We start from the raw sequence: 11,831 nt of genomic DNA, 5'->3' as shown, positions 1-11,831 counted from the left end.
CCTTAGGTGAACATGGTAGTTGTAAGGTGATCGCTGCAGTAGTCACTGCTGATTTTTGGCAAATCCATTGTAAATTGTTGCTTTGTAAGTCGAGGACAGCCTTTATAGGGATTTGCCACCAAATGCAATTTTCCACTCTTTGCAGGGATGTTGAAGAAGGAGAGGCAGCATCTCGTTGAGTTTTCCAACCCATTTCTGCAAGGTTTCTACACAGCATAACAAACAAACAAACTCATTACCTGACTCCATAGTCTCTACTCAAAATCCCAAAATCTTCAACCAAAAACTGTCTACTATTGACCTCACCCCATTCCTAAAAGGACTATAAGGGGCGTGCATAAGAGCACAAAAGTGCCTACCGTTCCTGTCCTATTGTTCCCTTTATTATATCAAATTAATATAGCTAATGCATATTCTTTATATATATATATATATATATAAAGACATATATATATATATATATATATATATATATGTAGGTCTTTGGTTGTTCGGGTTTTCTCCCGTGTAAAATTGGAAAGGAAGATTCCAATTAATTAAAAGGAAGAAACAGCTGCGATCACACATTGCTCCCAGAAGCACGAAGCTGAAGCCTGAAGATGACGAATGAGACTTCGTTGAAACGTCGCCAAGACACTTCCAATTTTACACGGGAGAAAACCCGAACAACCAAAGACCTATATACAAACACCCGTGAAAACCTCAGAAAACAAATATATATATATATATATATATATATATATATATATATAAATAAATATATATATATATATATATATATATATATATATATATATATATATATATATATATATATTTTCATGATATGTTTTTACTTATGACAATGTTTATGTATACTGTTACGACAAAATTAAATAAATTTAAAAAAAACGTTCAATTGCAAAATGCTACCTCATCCTTTAAAAAAAAAAAAAATTCAACAAAGATCTGAAATGGTACCTTAAACCTCTAGAAGGTTTAGTCACTCTATTTTCTGTATATAGTCTCCCATGCAAACCTTGTGGGGCAGAAACCAGGTATTCCTGCCCCATGCTGTCCAAATGCCACATCTTCAATGCATCTTGGTGCCCCCACAAATCAGCCGTTCCTGCCCTGAGAACATGGTTTGAGCTCCGAGCTTGGCCATTTGGTTGCAAACGTTTCATCGCCATTGGAGGCGACATCGTCGGTGCACTCTGAATTGTGCTCGTCTGTCTGAGTCCTGGTTTTTAATTACATTTTTATGTGATGCAAATTGGTGAATGTTGTTTGTTCTTCTGAATCATGGTCTGATTTCAGACTGTTTGATAGGCTGGCCGTTGTTGCTGAAACTTTGTCCGTTGGCTTTAAGTACTTTCTATGCGATGCAAATTAGAATAGAATAGAATAGAATAGAATAGAATAGAATAGAATAGAATAGAATAGAATTTTTATTGGCCAAGTGTGATTGGACACACAAGGAATTTGTCTTCGGTGCATAAGCTCTCAGAAATACATTCATCAAGAATCATTAGTGATAGTCATAAGATACTAAATAAGCAATCAAAACCATACTAGGAAACTAAATAAAACAATATAGATCGTAAAGATACAAGAGACAAGGTTATAGTCATAAGTAGAAGGAGGTAGGTAATAGGAAGGATGAGAAGAATAATAGTAATACAGCCTTACTAAATAGTTTGCCAGTGTTGTGGGAATTAGTTGTTTAACAGAGTGAACAGTTTTCAGGGGAAAAACTGTTCTTGTACCTAGATGTTCTGGTGTGCAGTGCCGTATAGTCTGGTTTAGAGGGTAGAAGTTGAAACAATTTATGTCCAGGATGTAAGGGGTCTGTAGCAGTGGTGGGTTTCAAATTTTTTTACTACTGGTTCTGTGGGTGTGGCTTGGCTCAGGTCCCAATTCTGGCTGTAAGTCAAGGACTCCCTGTATTTACATGGGTTGCATGTTCCAAAAATGAACACAGGGCCCAACATGAATTCTACGGCCGGGCTTCATTCCGACTCAGGCTGGAGCTGTCAGCCAAAAGCGTCTTGCAAAACGAGCTGACAGATCTTTGGCACCATAGTTGCTTGGACAGGCACGTTGTCAAATGAAGATTGGCTGCGCTGTCTTCGGCTGGCAGCCGGCCACAGACCTTATCGTAGGCCCATCGTCTCTCCTAGGAAGGATTGATTTAAGGGAGCAGGTGCAAGGTAAGGGAGAAAAATTGGGTGAGGATCCTGGAACTGCAAATAGATTTGCTGTGATGAGAGCAATCCAACTCTAGACTCTAGAAAGAGTGCAGAGAAGAGCAACAAAGATGATTAGGGGACTGGAGGCTAAAACACATGAAGAACGGTTGCAGGAACTTGGTATGTCTAGTTTAATGAAAAGAAGGACTAGGGGAGACATGATAGCAGTCTTCCAATATCTCAGAGGTTGCCCCAAGGAAGAGGGAGTCAAACTATTCTCCAAAGCACTTGAGGGCAGGGCAAGAAGCAATGGGTGGAAACTAATCAAGGAGAGAAGCAACTTAGAACTAAGGAGAAAATTTAGAGTTTAGAACAATTAATCAGTGGAACAACTTGCCTCCAGAAGTTGTGAATGCTCCAACACTGAAAATTTTTAAGAAAATGTTGGATAGCCATTTGTCTGAAATGGTGTAGTTTCCTGCCTGGGCAGGGGGTTGGACTAGAAGACCTCCAAGGTCCCTTCCAACTCTTGTTATTATGTTATATTATGTTATGTTACAACAGGCAGGGAGAAGGGAAGAGTTTTCATGAAGGGTGCTACAGGTAGTCCTCGACTTATGACCACGATTGGAATCAGAATCTCTGTTCCTAAGCAAGGCGTTAGTTACATAACTCAGGCTCAATTTTGCGACCTTTCTTGTTGGGGTTCTTTAGCGGATTGCTTGCAGTTGTTAAGTGAATCATGAAGTTGTGAATGCTCCAACACTGGAGGTTTTTAAGAAGAGGTTGGATAACCATTTATCTGAAGTGGTGTAGGGTTTCCTGCCTGGGTAGGGGGTTGGACTAGAGGACCTCCAAGATCCCTTCCAACTCTGTGATTCTAAATGAAGTTGTTCAATCTTAGGTTAAAATGAAATCTTGTCAAGAACATTTTACCTTCCCCTGTTGAGCACCTTATTCCTTTCCTGACTGCCCATCCCATCCCATCTCTTCTCAAGGTGCTCCTCTTGCAACTCAGCTCAGAAGAGAAGAAAATATTTCATTATTTGAAACAATTAAAATGATGTTATTTGCTTACAAGAAACGCATTAAATTATCAGATCAAAAGTATCTAATAAACTCAAAGTTAGGTAAACATTTTGTTGCTTCAGCTTTGGAGGAAACACATGGCATAGTGTTTTATTTGAGAAAAGATATACCAGCAAAGTTAATAGAGGCAGATATTTATGGAAGATATATTGCTATGGAACTTACAATAGAAACAAAGAGGAGTCTCTTGCTTGGTATATATGCACCCAACCAGCAACAAGAAAAATTTTATAGAATGTTATATGATAAGTTGATCCTATGGGATTATAAATCGTGTATTATATTGGGAGATTGGAATGGAGTAATAGATACGAAAGGACAAGAGAACTTCTTCCAAGAAGATACCTGCACATGCAAAGCTGCCTAAATCCTTTTTGATATGATAGAAGATTTTGAGTTAAGAGATGTATGGAGACTGGAATCTGGAGGAAAGAGACTATACTTTTTCTCTGATAGGCATCAATCCTTCTCACGTATTGATTTTATTTTAATTTCTAATGATTTGCTTTTAGGGTGAAGAAAACTAAGATATTTCCAAGATGTTTGTCTGATCATAGTCCTGTTTGGATGGAATTGCAATATGGAAAAGAGGGTAGAAGAACTTGGAGATTAAATGAAAATTTGTTTAGATATCAGGATAATGTAAATCAATGTAAAAGCAGATGAAAGAATTTTTTGATTATAATTTGAATAATGAAACATCGATAGAAATGGTTTGGGACTGCAGTAAAGCTTTTATGAGAGGTGTATTAATATATCTTAATAATAGACAGAGAAATAAGCAACAAAGACAGCGAGGTATTTAGAAGAGGAAATTTATAAGAAACAACAATTATTAATACATAACCCACATGATCAAAAACTTAAAGATGCAATAAAGTTACTACAGAATCAATTTAATATGATAATGGCTGATCAGGTGGCAACAAATATACAATATGCCAAACATAATACTTTTGTAACGCAAATAGACCTGGTAGGTGGTTAGCATACACTTTAAGGAAAAGACAAAACAACGCATTATAGAAAAATAGAATACAAAGGTAAAGAGAGATATCAACAGGATAAAATTAAAAAGCTTTTTAGAATATTATACAAATTTATATCTTAAAGATAATATATTGAATAGGATATTGATAATTATTTGAAGGAATATAAGGTTAAAAATTTAACTTTAGAACAAACGGATGAATTGAATCGCCTATAACCTCGGAAGAAATTATTTTGGTAATTAAACAATTAAAATGGGGAAAACTCCTGGTACGGATGGGCTTACAGTTAGTTATTATAGGAATTTACAGGATGAGATGTTAGGTCCACTTAAGGAATTATTTAATCAGATACAACTAGGAGGGGAATTCTCATGGAGAACCTCTTTATTTCATTGATACCAAAAGAGGAACAGGATTGTTCTAAACCTGGGAATTATAGGCCAATCTCACTTTTAAATAATGATTATAAGATTTTGTTAAAATAATAGCTAATAGATTAATGTTGATTCTGCAGCGAAGAATTCATAATGATCAATCTGGATTTATAAAAGGGAGACAGATGAGGAATAATGTTAGGCAGATTGTTAATTTACTGGAGTACTTAGAAAAGAAAAATTTTATTCCAGCAGCATTTATTTTTCTCGATGCAGAGAAAGCTTTTGATCGATTGCATTGGGATTTTTTATTTAAATTAATAGAAAAGATGCAATTTGGAGATGGTTTTTTAAGAATAATTAGGGCAATTTATGGAGAGCAAACAGCACAGATTATAATCAATGGTAGCTTAACAGAACCTTTTAAGATTGCGAAAGGAACAAGACAGGGATGTCCTTTATCACCATTATTGTTTATTTTAACTCTAGAACCATTATTGGATAAAATACGAGAAGTAAAGGAGATAGAGGAATTAGAGTTAGACAGTATGAATATAAGTTAAGAGCTTTTGCAGATGATTTGGTGATTACTTTAACAAACCCTATAAATTCTAGTAAATCTTTGTTGGAAATAATTGATCAATATGGGAATGTCTCAGGGTTTAAGGTAAATCAGAAAAGACAAAAGTGATAATAAAAATATGGCCAGACAACAGAAAGAAAAACTAGAGGAAGTAACAGGATTTGAAATTGTAAAGAAGGTTAAGTATTTAGGGTTTATATTACGTCATCAAATGTGAAATTGTATAAGAATAACTATGAGGTTTTATGGCAAAAGTTCAGAAGGAGTTGATTGTTTGGAAAAATTGCAATTATCTTTGCTGGGAGAATTGCTGCTATTAAAATGAATGTTTTACCTAGATTTTTATTCCTCTTTCAGATGATACCAATAATTAAGAAAGATAAGAATCTTGAGGAATGGCAGAAGAGAATTAACAAATTTATATGGGAAGGGAAAAAAGCTAGGGTTAAAATGAAAATAATTCAAGATTCTCGGAAAGGGAGGTTTAAAATGCCTAATTTTAAATTATATTATGAAGCAGCTGCTCTCTCTGCAATAAGTGATTGGTTTAATTTAACAGAGGACAGAATTTTGAATATAGAAGGTTATGATTTGTTATATGGATGGCATGCATATTTAATTTATGACAAAAAGTGGATAAGGCCTTTAAAAATCATGTGCTAAGAAATGCCCTTCATGTGTTTGGAAAAATACTCTTATAAACTAAATTATAAGGTTCCTATATGGGCAAGTCCTAGACATACAGTAGAAAATATAAACATAGAACAGAATCAGGAAATGATTACATATAAAGATCTTTTGTATACTGAAAGAGGTAATTTGCAGTTAAAATCTCTGCAAGTATTAAGAGAGGAAGGAAAATTATACTTGGTTTCAATATGAGCAATTACATGCTAGATGGAAGGAGATCAAAAATTGGTATAGAGCAGAACGAGGGAAAATTTGGTAAAGCAAATTAGAAATCAGTCTCAGGAGCATATAAAGAGATTGTATAATGTGTTACTTGAAATAGATTCTGAAAGGGACTTGGTAAAGGACTGTATGATAAAGTGGGCACAAAATTTTCAGGAGCCAATATTATTGGAAACGTGGGAAAAATTTGGGTTAGAAATGTTAAATTCACAGGCACAGAATCTGAGGGAAAATTTTATAAAATGTTTTATAGATGGCATCTAGATCCTAAAAATTATCGTGTATGTATCCAGAAATGCAAGCAAAATGTTGGAGATGTAATTGTGATGACGCTACATATTTTCACATTTGGTGGACTTGTAAGGACATAAAGGCCTTTTGGATAAAAATTTGGTGGATTTTACAAAATGTTCTGAAAAGAAGATAAAGTTCCTGCCGTAATTTTTCTTGTTGGGAATTATTACGGATTGTACAGTAATTGAGACTAAATTGATTTTAAATCTAATAACTGCAGCAAGATTACTAATAGGACAATATTGGAAGAAAAAGAAGTACCAACAATACAAGAATGGATATTGAAAGTTGCCAATTTGGCTGAGATGGCGAAGATATCAGCCTTTTGAAAGACAATACGCAAGAAAGATACTTAAAGGAATGGAAAAATGGATTGACTATATTCAACGTAGATATCAGACTAAGAGTTATCAGACTGTTTTGAATGATTATGATGTATTATTTTGATAGCTTTTGGGGAAGTTAGGAATTGATGATTGTAGGGTATAATTAAGTTGGGACGAAAATTTTTAGCATATGTTTGTTTTATTTTAACTATACCTTGTGCTCGTTCCGGGAAGTCGGGGGAGGGGGTTGCGAAGGAGGGGAGGAGGGGGAAAGGGGAAAATTTTGTAAAACTTTTGAATAAAAAAAAAAGAATTCTACGGCCGGGCTTCATTCCGACTGGCTGGAGCTGTCAGCCAAAAGCGCCTTGCAAAACGAGCTGACAGATCTTTGGCACCATAGTTGCTTGACAGGCACGTTGTCAAATGAAGATTGGCTGCGCTGTCTTCGGCTGGCAGCCGGCCACAGACCTTATCGTAGGCCCACCGTCTCTCCTAGGAAGGATTGATTTAAGGGAGCAGGTGCAAGGTAAGGGAGATGATGAAGGCTGTTAACTGGGAGAAAAATTGGGTGAGGATCCTGGAACTGCAAATAGATTTGCTGTGATGAGAGCAATCCAACTCTAGACTCTAGAAAGAGTGCAGAGAAGAGCAACAAAGATGATTAGGGACTGAGGCTAAAACATATGAAGAACGGTTGCAGGAACTCGATGAATAGAATAGAATTTTATTGGCCAAGTGTAATTGGACACACAAGGAATTTGTCTTGGTGCATATGCTCTCAGTGTACATAAGAAAGATACGCTCATCAAGGTACAACATTTACAACACAATTGATGATCAATATATCAATATAAATCATAAGGATTGCCAGCAACAAGTTATAGTCATACAGTCATAAGTGGAAAGAGATTGGTGATGGGAACTATGAAACGATTAATAGTAGTGCAGATTCAGTAAATAGTCTGACAGTGTTGAGGGAATTATTTGTTTAGCAGAGTGATGGCCTTCGGGAAAAAACTGTTCTTGTGTCTAGTTGTTCTGGTGTGCAGTGCTCTATAGCGTCGTTTTGAGGGTAGGAGTTGAAACAGTTTATGTCCAGGATGCGAGGGATCTATGTATGTCTAGTTTAATGAAAAGAAAGACTAGGGGAGACAGGATAGCAGTCTTCCAATATTTGAGGGGCTGCCCCAGAGAGGAAGGGGTCAAGCTATTTTCCAAAGCACCTGAAGGCAGGACAAGAAGCAGTGGATGGAAACTAATCAAGGAGAGAAGCAACTTAGAACTAAGGAGAAAATTTAGAGTTTAGAACAATTAATCAGTGGAACAACTTGCCTCCAGAAGTTGTGAATACACCAACACTGGAAATTTTTAAGAAAATGTTGGATAGCCATTTGTCTGAAATGGTGTAGTTTCCTGCCTGGGCAGGGGTTGGACTAGAAGACCTTCAAGTGCCCTTCCAACTCTTGTTATTATGTTATATTATGTTATGTTACAACAGGCAGGGAGAAGGGAAGAGTTTTCATGAAGGGTGCTACAGGTAGTCCTCGACTTATGACCACGATTGGAATCAGAATCTCTGTTCCTAAGCAAGGCGTTAGTTACATAACTCAGGCTCAATTTTGCGACCTTTCTTGTTGGGGTTCTTTAGCGGATTGCTTGCAGTTGTTAAGTGAATCATGAAGTTGTGAATGTTCCAACACTGGAGGTTTTTAAGAAGAGGTTGGATAACCATTTATCTGAAGTGGTGTAGGGTTTCCTGCCTGGGTAGGGGGTTGGACTAGAGGACCTCCAAGATCCCTTCCAACTCTGTGATTCTAAATGAAGTTGTTCAATCTTAGGTTAAAATAAAACCTTGTGAAGAACATTTTACCTTCCCCTGTTGAGCACCTTATTCCTTTCCTGACTGCCCATCCCATCCCATCTCTTCTCAAGGTGCTCCTCTTGCAACTCTAATGTACAATACCTTATACCTTATGCCACCAGACTTGAAATCCTGGGTTTAGAAAATTTAGAACTCCGCCGCCTTCGACATGACCTGAGTTTAACTCATAGAATCATCTGTTACAACGTCCTTCCTGTTGAAGACTACTTCAGCTTCAATCACAACAATACACGAGCACACAATAGTTTTAAGCTTAATGTGAACCGCTCCAATCTTGATTGTAGAAAATATGACTTCAGTAACAGAGTTGTTAATGGCTGGAATGCACTACCAGAATCTGTGGTCTCTTCCCAAAATCCCCAAAGCTTTAACCAAAGACTATCTACTATTGACCTCATCCCATTCCTAAGAGGTCTGTAAGGGGCATGCATAAGAGCACCAACGTGCCTACCGTTCCTGTCCTAATGTTCCCTTTGACTGTATCCAATTCTGTATAGTTATTACATACTTATGCTTATATATATATATATATATATATATATATATATATATATATATTTATAAATTTATATAAATATATATATATATATATATATATATATATATATATATATATGCCTATATATCGTATAGTTATTTCATGCTTATGCTTATATATATAACTAAAAACCTACTTATTTCATCTTGCTGGACTCGCTTAAATTTTATATTATCAAATTGATTTATGGGTTTTAAATTTTTTGTGAATTTTAGAGGGTAATATTTTATCTATAAATAGCCATATCAAATAGGTTTTTTAAGGGTTGTTTTTAGTTTTGTATTGTTGTTTTGTTTTCTTTCTGTATTTTATTCGTGGCTGTACACCGCCCTGAGTCCTTTGGGAGACGGGCGGTCTATAAATAAAAATATTCTATTCTATTCTATATATACTGTTGTGACAAATAAATAAAATAAAATAAATAAATAAAATGATATTAAATTAGCACAGGTAGCTCTCAACTTACAGCCCTTCGTTTAGTGACTATTCAAAGTTGTTGCAGCGCTGAAGCAGCATGACAATTTTTCACACTTATGACCATTGCAGAATCCCTGTGATCATGTGATCAAAATTCAATAGACTCATATTTATAATGGTTGTATGTCCCGGGATCATGTGATCCCCTTTTGCGACCTTTGGTCAAACAAGGTCCAGGTTCACTTAACGACCGTGTTATTATCCTGGCACACAGGAACCTCAAAGGCTCGCCATCTACCACATCTCAAGGTGAAGGAGGTGGGAAACAATATTGGCTGCTTCCTCTTTCGATAGGTGGATTCCAGTCTAGATCTTCCCAATCTGTTAAAGATGTCTCAGCGGAGCAAAAAAAAGACTTCCAAAAGTGGACATTCTAAGAACAACTCAACGAGGGCCCAGTTCTCACCGGGCGAAATGGATTGACTATATTCAACGTAGATATCAGACTAAGAGTTATCAGACTGTTTTGAATGATTATGATGTATTATTTTGATAGCTTTTGGGGAAGTTAGGAATTGATGATTGTAGGGTATAATTAAGTTGGGACCAAAACTTTTAGCATATGTTTGTTTTACTTTAACTATACCTTGTGCTCGTTCCGGGAAGTCGGGGAGGGGGTTGCAAGGGAGGGGGGAGGAGGGGGGGAAAGGGGGAAAAAAAATTTTGTAAAACTTTTTGAATAAAAAAAAAAAAAAAGAATTCTACGGCCGGGCTTCATTCCGACTCGGGCTGGAGCTGTCAGCCAAAAGCGTCTTGCAAAACGAGCTGACAGATCTTTGGCACCATAGTTGCTTGGACAGGCACGTTGTCAAATGAAGATTGGCTGCGCTGTCTTCGGCTGGCAGCCGGCCACAGACCTTATCGTAGGCCCACCGTCTCTCCTAGGAAGGATTGATTTAAGGGAGCAGGTGCAAGGTAAGGGAGATGATGAAGGCTGTTAACTGGGAGAAAAATTGGGTGAGGATCCTGGAACTGCAAATAGATTTGCTGTGATGAGAGCAATCCAACTCTAGACTCTAGAAAGAGTGCAGAGAAGAGCAACAAAGATGATTAGGGGACTGGAGGCTAAAACATATGAAGAACGGTTGCAGGAACTCGGGATGAATAGAATAGAATTTATTGGCCAAGTGTAATTGGACACACAAGGAATTTGTCTTGGTGCATATGCTCTCAGTGTACATAAGAAAAGATACGTTCATCAAGGTACAACATTTACAACACAATTGATGATCAATATATCAATATAAATCATAAGGATTGCCAGCAACAAGTTATAGTCATACAGTCATAAGTGGAAAGAGATTGGTGATGGGAACTATGAAACGATTAATAGTAGTGCAGATTCAGTAAATAGTCTGACAGTGTTGAGGGAATTATTTGTTTAGCAGAGTGATGGCCTTCGGGAAAAAACTGTTCTTGTGTCTAGTTGTTCTGGTGTGCAGTGCTCTATAGCGTCGTTTTGAGGGTAGGAGTTGAAACAGTTTATGTCCAGGATGCGAGGGATCTATGTATGTCTAGTTTAATGAAAAGAAAGACTAGGGGAGACATGATAGCAGTCTTCCAATATCTCAGGGGTTGCCCCAAAGAAGAGGGAGTCAAGCTATTTTCAAAAGCACCTGAAGGCAGGACAAGAAGCAATGGGTGGAAACTAATCAAGGAGAGAAGCAACTTAGAACTAAGGAGAAAATTTAGAGTTTAGAACAATTAATCAGTGGAACAACTTGCCTCCAGAAGTTGTGAATACACCAACACTGGAAATTTTTAAGAAAATGTTGGATAGCCATTTGTCTGAAATGGTGTAGTTTCCTGCCTGGGCAGGGGGTTAGACTAGAAGGCCTCCAAGGTCCCTTCCAACTCTTGTTATTATGTTATATTATGTTATGTTACAACAGGCAGGGAGAAGGGAAGAGTTTTCATGAAGGGTGCTACAGGTAGTCCTCGACTTATGACCACGATTGGAATCAGAATCTCTGTTCCTAAGCAAGGCGTTAGTTACATAACTCAGGCTCAATTTTTATGAATACCTCTTGTTGGGGTTCTTTAGCGGATTGCTTGCAGTTGTTAAGTGAATCATGAAGTTGTGAATGTTCCAACACTGGAGGTTTTTAAGAAGAGGTTGGATAACCATTTATCTGAAGTGGTGTAGGGTTTCCTGCCTGGGTAGGGGGTTGGACTAGAGGACCTCCAAGATCC

Source organism: Ahaetulla prasina, chromosome 14, assembly GCF_028640845.1.
Source record: "Ahaetulla prasina isolate Xishuangbanna chromosome 14, ASM2864084v1, whole genome shotgun sequence".
NCBI lineage: Eukaryota > Metazoa > Chordata > Lepidosauria > Squamata > Colubridae > Ahaetulla > Ahaetulla prasina.
The sequence above is the reverse complement of the archived record's forward strand: the minus strand, read 5'-3'. Positions refer to the sequence as shown.